Source organism: Amblyomma maculatum, chromosome 1, assembly GCF_055883805.1.
Source record: "Amblyomma maculatum isolate TAMU_Amacu chromosome 1, ASM5588380v1, whole genome shotgun sequence".
Classification (NCBI taxonomy): domain Eukaryota; kingdom Metazoa; phylum Arthropoda; class Arachnida; order Ixodida; family Ixodidae; genus Amblyomma; species Amblyomma maculatum.
In genome coordinates this window covers 74,544,796-74,555,470 of record NC_139344.1, presented here as the reverse complement: position 1 = coordinate 74,555,470, position 10,675 = coordinate 74,544,796, and positions in this window count along the sequence as shown.

Below are 10,675 nucleotides of genomic sequence, written 5' to 3'. Positions count from 1 at the left end.
AAAGAAGGCAGCACACAGGCTGGGACAATCCGGGCAGAACTGGATACAACTCTATTCAATTTTTCGTGTCAGCACAAATAAAATCATTGGCTCTTTCCGGCTATATCGTGCAATTCTTTCACACATGCGCCGTCTTCGCAGCTGGTCGAATTTTCCATGTCCCACATGAGACGTCTTTAAATGAAGGAAGGAATTAAGAACAGCAGTCGGCGAGGGCTCTGAAAGCGCCGGTTATAATTGTTTTTTTTTTATTTTCAAGTTTTCTATGCACCTAAATTAGTGCTGTAATCAGTTTACGGTGAAAGATAAATATATTCAAAGTTGAGGGAAGAACAACGCGCCGATGATGGTAGCCGAAACCACGACCTACGAATGTCTCGTTCGGTGATCTTAACAACACAGCTACAACGACGCCTAAAACCTTCTTTCTTGCTTGGGTATTGACATTGCCAGTTACATACCCTTGAGAATGTTCACCAACGCCACACTCCTGATACGTGTTGAATACCTGGTTATGGCGTCAATTCCAGCCTTTCGTTTCCGGTGGCAGCAGAAGCGATTCCATGTGTAAGAACAAGGCTCCCGCGCGAGAGCCGAAACGCCATTTCATCGCATTTTTTTTTGTCCGCGGGCATTTATTTTCCCTCATGTTAAAGGATACCAACGGACGTTTCCCGTTGTATCGTGAGCCGAAACAGTCTGTGAGAGCGCATGTGAGGTTGTCTCCAAAATGCTTAGCAGCCTGAAGATCTGCATCTGATGGCCAATGCCTACACGTGAGCATAACTATCTCGAGCCACTTTATTTCATTCCTCTGAAGGGGCCCACTTTTAATGTATTCCACATCTCAACTTAAATGTGCACGAGAGAGCAAAACAAAGTTAGGGGTCAAAGATGTGTTCTAAAGAGCACATGCACATGCCACATTTGCCAGCGACTCTTTGTTTCCGTTCGTTAGAACAGAGCGAGAGAGACGGACACTTCGGAGACGCATTTTTTATTAAGCAGCATCGTAGGCTGTGCAAAACAGAAAAACAGATAAAATTTAACTTAAAGGGGAAGCGGCGAAATAAAGAAAAGAAAGGATCGAAAACAGATGCGTGGAAAAAAATAATAAAACGTTCATATATGACACTAACAAGCGCAACAAAGAAGTGTTCGCCTGAGTGGTTTGGTGGGGCCGGTATTCCCGGCACTGACACTCAGGCGGCCGCTGTAGGCTCCGCTCGGGATCCAGGAAGAGCCGCGGACTGCACTACTACACCCACGTCTGCAATGTCACAAATGGAGCTGCTGAGGTGGCAGGGCCACTCCAGAAGTTCAGGTCACTTCCCAGTCGCTTGGTCCGCAAAAGGCGCACGTAGGTGAGGTGCAGCAGCTAGATGCGGAGTGCTGAGGCGGAGTGGGGCTGCAGCCGGCCGTGCCCCTATGCACCAGTGGCTTCCGTTTTGCCCTTGCTCCACTGATCGCTAGCAGATGGCATTTTCCCAACGACCATGGCCAGTCTGTAGAACAATGACAGAAGCTATCAGGAATCAGTCTAAGCACATCAGCAGAGGGTTGCAGGCACGCTTACAAACCCCGTCGGAGAACTGGAAAGTCAGGCAGAAGACACCACCGGCCAACATCAGAAAGGTGTCCACAGCCGCCCAGGGGCTTGTACAGAGAGCGCTTGATTGAAACCTCCAGAGGCGAACGGGGGAAGTCGTTGGAAACCATCGGCGCTGAGCTTTGAACGGTATCGTGACGGTTGGCGCAATGCGGTCGCCCAGACATCCCGGTTACCTGCGACGATGATAGACCAGCTCTGTAACTTGTGGCCAAGGGATCAAGCAGGCGTTCTTAATATAATGAGGAGCTGGGGATTCCAGTGAGCGTAAGAAGTGGTGCCGAGGATCGTCAGGAGCGAGAAAACGTCTGAGCAATTTAGGTAACTTCGAAAGACGACACTTATGTCAGTAAAGAAAAGGCTTCCACTCACCTGCAAGCGCGCCGGCTTGGATCCCTTAAAGTACTGTGCTGGATGATCAGCCGAGAAAGGCGTGTGGGCACGCGTCTGAATTCGATAGCTGCTGCGCCTCACGCGTGCTCCGCTGAGCTTCTTTGTTCTTTGTTATCTGCCTCATGTCTTTTTTTTTCTTGTAGCAATGGGCCATATCTAAAAAAGAAAAAAATGAACTGACCAAGTGTTGACGTTTATCAAGAATAAAAGGCTGTATAATGTTAATCTCATTTGCAATAAATAGTCGTCGCTAGGATATTTCGTTTTCCTAGCCGCAGACTTGCAAGACACTAAGAGCAAGTGCTAATAGCATAGCACTTACGACAAAAAATTATCTAAATACTCCACTCCTTGCCCATGACTGTATCTGCAAACAGCCCTGGCCCATCCCAGCCGGAGTTTCTGGCTGCGAGTTTTTCTTTTTTTTCTTTTTTTGCAGCTGCCAAAGCTCGTCTGCCATTTCAATAATTTATTGCTTTGAGAGTCGCGTTTTCTTTTTTCTTGAAGTCAACACATTCTTTTCGAAAATCGTCAACATCTTGCTTCATTTGGGCTAAACTGGATTTCTTTGCGTATCTCGTGAGCGTTGTTAGCCAGTTCAATTCACGTGGCAAAGGTAACTGCGTTGGTTATGCTGTGTAGTAGGGTTATCATCTAAATGAACGGCTAAACAAACAATAGTAATAACAACCGGATTACAATTGTTCCTACTGTGAACAAGTTCGATAAGGATCAGCTTGCCCGTCGCCTTCGCTGCCAAGTAAGGGCTAATTCGCTGGCGTCGTAATTTTCAAGGTGTTAGGGAAACGGATCACGTAGTTCTACATTGAACTTGCTCCATCCAGTTTGCGTGGCTGCCTTCGTTGACAAGCTTGCAGCAAATTATCGGTTTCTACGCTCTGGATAAAGATGAAGACTGACCGGGTGCGCCTGTGAACAAGTCGAAATATTGTTCACCAGGGGAAAGTTTTGCTCAGTGTGTCCGACATATGTTACGTGCGAAAGGAAACGCGACTTCAGACAGGACGAAAGATGAGATGAGGACGGGACGAACGGTATACCTTCATCTCGTCGGTCTTCCTGTCTGAAGACGCGGTTCATTTTCCGTACAACAAAGTCAAAATAAAAGCGTCCGCTCAGTCCGTCGCCTTCTGCTGTAATGTCAGAGTAAAGTAGAACTCATCTAAAGATGTTCTTAAAATGTCTTGTAAAGCATTCTTCTGCGATATTTTAACATCACGTTAGCACAGCTTCTGAAACGTCTAGTCAAAGTTCTCATGGGTTGTTCGCAAAGAATGAGTATCCAATGCTTATTTTAAGAACACCTGTCTGGCTATTTCTGCGCGCCTTTCTTCGCAAAGAGCTAAGTGACGGAGCGATTTCACATTATAGGCTTAGTTCACTCCGACAGAAAGCAGCAGCGTGTTGTATGAGACTAAGTAGTTCGGAAAGCAAAGAAGCGAAGAATGATATCTGTTCTGGTGCACTCCCTGTCTCTCCTGTGAGGATAAAAGAATACCAGTTTTCAGGCAAGTAGTATCCATTTTGTATAAGAACTTGATATAGCAGAGAAATACAGCCTGTTCACACCAGTGTCTGCTTCCAGCAATCAAGAATATTCAAAATCAAGTCTATTAACGAACTTCTTTGTGTCACGTACAATAAACTTTAGCGTGCATTGTTTTCAGCGCTTGCTGCTTCAGGAAAATTGCTAGCCGTGCGGTGAAATGCAATAGTACCCCCGTTGGGTTCCCCCGTTCACCATTCTGAATTTTTTAGCTTGGAGGAAACTGCAGACTGGAGCTTTTCCGAAGGTGTTTAACCCTAGTTACAAGAAACGCGATGAAATCGCGGGCTTGGTCAACATGATCCGGATTTGCCCTAGCTTTGGATAGCCGAACAGAAATAGAGATTTTACTGGGAAGCAATGCTGCCCAACCGGGAAGAAAAAGACCAGCGTGAAGTCGCCGGCCTCATTATTGCTGCCGTCGTGATCCAAGAGGCCCCTGCCGATAGTTAGGGGGAATAATCGGGATTTTGATATGCCTGACTCAGTCAAATTCTCTCGCTGGTGCGAATAAAGTTATTTTTTTCCCTCTCTCCCTGAAGTGTGTTCTGATCGGATTTGCGAAACATGAGAAAAGATTTGCCATCAGAAGAAAATGGACGTAGACTCTGAAGGAAAAAATAATTTTTTTGCATCCAATGCTTAACGGTCAGAATTAAGAGGTTATTTATGTAGTTCGCTCAATCAATGAGTCATGCTTCATAAGTCCATTCATAAATTTATGGAATGAGGGTGACACCATCAATATTTTTCGCTAACACTGCCTTACATTCACTTTTGGTACCAACTGTACACTACTTCAGCTGTGTGAAAAACATGTCAATAGAGTTAATCGTTGCGATAACTGTGGATGGTGCATGATACAACAGTACTTATCATAAGCATGCCCATGATTTGAATGCTGAAGCTGGCAAACGCAGACGCCAGATTTTCTCGATAATGGGGTCCTCAAGGCTATTTCGTTAAAATTTCCCGTTTTTGCGAAATACGCATTGCAATTTGGTTTCACGTTTTCAGTATCATATCCGCTCGAAAGAACGCCGATTCCTTTGGAGCGCTCTCTGGATTAGTCTGACGTTGGTACTGGCGGTGATGCCTACATAATCCGCTTTCCCCGATCCGGCCGTGGCACTAGCTTATAGGGTCTAAAGGCAGCGCTAGAGGTAGGTAGAGCCAAATAACCCTATATGCTGTTCGGCACAAGGGTATTAGAGGAAGAAAATATTTGCTGTAGCATTTTAATGCTTATTGCCTGGCACGCACATACTCAAACTTTCTGCAAAACTGTGATACTAGCGTTATGGCTATCTTGCGATTCACCAGGCAAGGCACATCGAGTGTTCCGGCCGGATGGCGATGGCCAACGAAGTCCTAGACTGAGAGATCCGACCACAATGGGGACAACACCTCAAGTGCCTCCATGTGAGGGGTTCCTCTTATCATGCATGGATGGGTGGAATATAGTAGCGTCCCCTTTGGAACGGGGTGGTAGCAGTTGCTATCATGCTCGTTTTTTATCTATATCGTAATTAAGGCTTTAGATTGGTTACCTGCACCATCATTTTGTTTATTGAATTTTTGTATCTACATTACTAACATTATGCCCCTTTTCTGCTTTTAAGCCAAAAATCTTTCAATCGTTTTTTGCTAGCTTCTACTGCAGGTTCATTCACCCGGCCACATGGTATCTCTAAACCCAAGGGCATCAGGAAGAGTGACTGCGCCTGTATTGATTTGCGAATGGATACCATTACATTCGGGTAGAATATGGTAAATTTTTTCAGTGGAGTTACCACATACTGCACATATGCGTCATCTTCGTTGTTAAATTTCTTTTTCTAGCTGCGTGTTCTAAGGCACCCTGATCTAACTTCAAAAAGTAGGGCACTTCCTCTTGAGTTATCAATGAAAGCTTCCTTCCTTATCTGCCTTTTCCACCTTTGGTATAGTTCCACACGCTGTTTCTTTTCCATCGAATTCATCCAATTTTTACCTTCTGTGTTTTTCACCTGTTGCCTAACGCTCTGTATTTCTTCGTCCTTGTGACCAGCACACTTACTGGTTAGTTTCCTAGTTCTTTTCCTCCATTCTGAGTCAACGTTTTTTAGATATAGGTATTTAAATACTCTAGCTGCCCACCTGCTACGGTCCAATTTCCTCAGGCGTTCCTCATATAATATTTTACTCTGAGCTTCCCGTAGTTCGAAAGATGCCCAGTCCATTTCTCCCTGTACAGATTCATTTGTGATTTTGCCGTGGGCACCTAGTGCTAATCGTACGATGACTGTGCGATCTATTTCTAATGTCGACTGTACCTCTGCTTTCAGGCACAAAACCGCATTTCCGAAAGTAAGCCATGACTTACTTTCAAGATTCTGCCGCCGCTGCCATCTACCGACAGAGCGACTGAATACAGATAACTCGTGCTCGGTAGACTCGGCTACCGAGAGTGGCACATTTTGATCTTTCATCACCAGATGCCGCGGGCATCCCGCTAGCTTTAATGCGGGAGCCGTGGGGCAGCGCATACAGAAAGACTATGTGGTTCTGGAACGTATTGGCTGTAATTTTCCAACATGCATTAACGGCCATACAATTACCTTAAGCTTTATTTTTCTTTGCTGCTTGCGCAGGCAGCACCACACAAACACAGATTAGTATGTATATTGCTTCATCGTCACGAATAGTACACGAATATTTAAAAATTTTCTGATGTGCCGGTTCATCATGCGAATGCTTGCCCACTCTGGGGGTTCGTTTTGGGCTCCATGTACTTCTTTAATGAACCAACCACATTAAATGAAGTTTTCATGATCCGAATGAACATTGTCATCTGCATGACGACAGCCCTGTCCACCTTCCACAAATTGCATACATGAATGCCTGGGAGCATAGCGTATGTAACACTAAAAAGAGAAATGCCCAGCTTCCTTTCAGAAATGTTTCTTCGCCGCTGTAGTCCTGACAGAAAGGCTAGGGGCTTCGAAATTATTCTCAGTGTATGCAGCGCACCGGCCTTTTATTTATTAGAGCACATATTCTGTGCAAATAGAAGAAAATCCACTTCTGATTCGCAGACTTCACTGGCCTCTCGGAGCAGCCATCCTCGTTCTCGCAACTGGTGCATTGGGCGAAGAAATGTTTATTAGATATGATGCACGTGGCGTCGGGGTGGAACGCAAGACGGTTTGCCTGCGGTTGAGTGGAGATAGTAGAAGTATTTTGCGTGGCCATGCTAATATTATCTATTAGTTTTGTAGCAACAGTTTCGACAGTATTTCGACAGTCCTTTTTACACAGTTCCCAGGAAAGCAAGAAAACTGTGTATTTCAAAACAACTACACGAAAGCATACAGGAAAGGCCTTCTCTGTTTGCGTTTTGTAAAAACTTAATAAGACTGACTTCCTTTATCAATAAAAAAAAAACCCGGAAACGTTACGCGCTGACTTTAAGAAATAAAGAACTGAATATTATATACTGAAAAATTTCTATGTCTCATGACTTCAAGGAAACTTGGAGTATTCTTCATGACTTCAAGGGAACTTGGAGTATTCTTCATGACTTCAAGGAAACTTGGAGTATTCTTCATGACTTCAAGGGAACTTGGAGTATTCTCCATGATCTCCTAGGGAAAAAGGAAACAAATATATGCTGGTGTCACTTTACACATTCATTGTCAGAACTATGGTGGTGCATGCTGACTTTGATAATCAATTTATTGCACATTTCTTATCTCTCTTTCTATGTAAATGTACTGAATGTTTTCACGAGCACACCACAGTTTACATGACCAGCAAACAAACTGCATGATTGCTTTTTCAGTTCGCGCTGAATCTGAAATAATTTGCAATATACATTCGCTGCGGACTAACAGGGCTCCAGGTTTTTATAACATTCATTTAGTGCCGAAAAAAAACAGTGATGTCTGATATTACGGCTTTACCACTAGCTTATATACTCAAGCTTATGTTCAATAAAGACATAGGTATCGTGAAAAGTAAACGGAAGCTGGCTTAGTCGAATATTTTTAATTTATTTGAATGCAATGACCAAAAGTATTTTGGCACTGTGTAATTTGCGTAATAGCAATTAGTCTGCATATACCCATAAGTGACGCATGATGTGGGGGCAATGAAATTAACCATTTTCTCTAATATTGCCTCATATAATTTCGACAGCACCAATTGGCTCTTGTCACTGCCATTCACAAAGGGGCTTGACCGTAATGACCTAAATAATTACCGGCCCACATACTTCCTATCAGTCAGCAAAATTTCAAAACACAGAGTAAGTAACACCCGTCAAAGCACCTAGCCAAGAACAATGTTATTCTAGAGCAAATGAACGGATTAAAAGAAAAAAAAAACTGAAACTAAAAACTTTCGAATGGGTCCATTAAGGCACATTACTAAAAAAGATGGAGCGTTATAAAATGGCCTGGTCAGAAAACGTGCTGTAGTGGGGCATCAGCTTTGTCGGAAAGAAAAAATCTAAATAGGTATGCTTGATAAACAGTGCGCAAGCACCACACAAACCGTTCCACAGAGCCGTGCGTGTTCTGCTGCCTTGTGGGGATGTCCTTTCTACCACGACACAAGGGCGAATGCCGCGCCCATATGCCCATATTTAGGCTGCTTAGTGGCTACAGAAGAGAGGGCGTTTGATGGTGCCGCTTTATTATCTTACTTCGCTTACTTCGTGACCACATGAAGGCGGCGGTATAAATGGCCAGGCAAAAAAATACCTCGTGAGACTTTTGTTCATCTTAGTCCTCTGCGTCCGGTTCTTGTCAGCGCTGAATTGCTATGCGAGCCCGGCGTGTTCTACGAATTCGAATATTTTCCTGCGAGTATATTTGGCTTTTGTGGAGAACACGTTCGCCCTCTAGTAAAAAAATAAAAATAAATAAAAAATGGAAACTGACGGAAGGTACGCGCGTGCAGTGCCTAAAATGACTGGTTTCTTCACTTTACGTGGTGATGCCGTAATTGCGGGTACAAGCTTACGATGCTGCTTTCAACCGCGGCTATTAGTGAAAGATAAGTGCTTATGCTGCCTTTCCTTGCTGACTTTTACTCCAAACGAAGGTATAAAAGGACAGTAAAAGAAAAAAAAAATAATCAGAAGACCTTGCCTTTCGTCTCGTCCCTCTTTACGCCGGTAAATTTAGACCCAAGTGAAAACAACCGTTATCCTAAGTAGCTGAAGAAAGTGATCCATGTATGCCATGCAAAAAATAACGCTAACTGCGCAATAAAGACATCCGCGCGCGGGGCAAAGAGAAGGAGTGTAATACACCATTTATCGATAAACGCCGAATGATGGAGCACATAGTGAAATGTTCGGGAGTGCGTGCAGTGAACTGTTCGGTGCAAGTGAACTCTCTCTGTACCACATCCTCCTTAATATCCGGGATTGTTCATAGGTGCCGGGATCAAAGGGTGCCGACCGTCGCATTCAAGGCCACGATGATAGAAAAACATTGTTCCGTCTGGGCGCCTATGCTACGGCGCGATAGCTGGTGCTAATCTGCGCCGCAACATGTGCTGATGGGGCTGTGTTTGCCGCCTATTCTGCTGGCGTTCCTACAGGGCAGCAGCAAGCCTTGGTCCCTGTCAGCAATAAAATAATGCAACATTGTAATTTGCCTGTTTTATCGGTTTAAACGCCTACCACTGGCACGTAGGCAGGTTCATGCCAGTTATTGTTCAAATCAATTTTCGAACGCAGAATCACGCGTCGTCTGCACAAGCAAGCGATCCGGACGGCACCGCTAAACACCGTATGTGTGGTAGGTTGCCACGTGTGGCAAACAACCGTTTATTGGTAATGTCATACACCGCAACCTCTGGTTGTGTCAACGTCAGCGCAGAGTGACCCCTCTCCCCCTTCCCCCGCCCCCTCTTCCAGCATAATGTATGCAACATGCCGTTCTCCACCAATTCGCCAATATCTGCGTAAATCACCGCGCCGGGAAAGCGCACCATTCGCCGTCAAACGCGCTCCTCAACTCACCACTCCTTATACTCTAAAATGTTGTTCAGATACGAGGTGACGACTTGAAATGTGCCCGCGCGCACAACACGGATGCCAGCGGCTGATCACTGTTATCTATGGTCGGCGTCAGCGGTAGGGACGGCCGGAGGCTAGCCATGGCCTCACCCGTTAAGCAAGAACGTGCCACAAGTTCCAGATCACTGTCATTCAGCCGATGCTTTAGAGAAAGTTTCTCTGCATCCTCGCTGCATTCACTCGAACGAAGCGCACACAGCCAGCGAACAATGCGTCGTCCGCCATGTTTGTAAGTGGAGTGGCGGTTGAGCAGCGCCCAATCTATCGTCGTTGCTGACTCGAGATTCTCGAGAAAACTCGACGCTAATAACTCCAGTTTTCTCCCCACTGGAGGAGCGATTCGAGTGGAGGTTGGTTCCTGAAGCGGAAAATAGGCTTCGAGGGTCGCTAGGAGCAGAAGTTCGAGTGAATACGGCGGGCAGAGCTCTGTTTCTTTGTGTGCGTTCGTGCGTGCGCGCGCGCGCGTGTGTGTGTGTGTGCGTGTGTGTGCGTGCGTGTGTGTGCGTGTGCGTGTGCGTGTGTGCGTACGTGTGTGTGCGTGCGCGCGCGTGTGTGTGTATGTGTGTATGTGTGCGTGCGTGCGTGCGTGCGTGCGTGTGTGCGTGTGCGTGTGCGTGTGCGTGTGTGTGTGTGTGTGTGTGTGTGTGTGTGTGTGTGTGTGTGTGTGTGTGTGTGTGTGTGTGTGTGTGTGTGTGTGTGTGTGTGTGTGTGTGTGTGTGTGTGTGTGTGTGTGTGTGTGTGTGTGTGTGTGTGTGTGTGTGTGTGTGTGTGTGTGTGTGTGTGTGTGTGTGTGTGTGTGTGTGTGTGTGTGTGTGTGTGTGTGTGTGTGTGTGTGTGTGTGTGTGTGTGTGTGTGTGTGTGTGTGTGTGTGTGTGTGTGTGTGTGTGTGTGTGTGTGTGTGTGTGTGTTGTTCAGCTGGTGTGAAGATGCTGCTGAAATTACGGAGGAAAATGCTCGTATGCTTATTAGGAGGTTCCAAGCACACGTCTCATGCGATATCCTGAAAGTGTTCTCACATTTCTTCAAACGATAT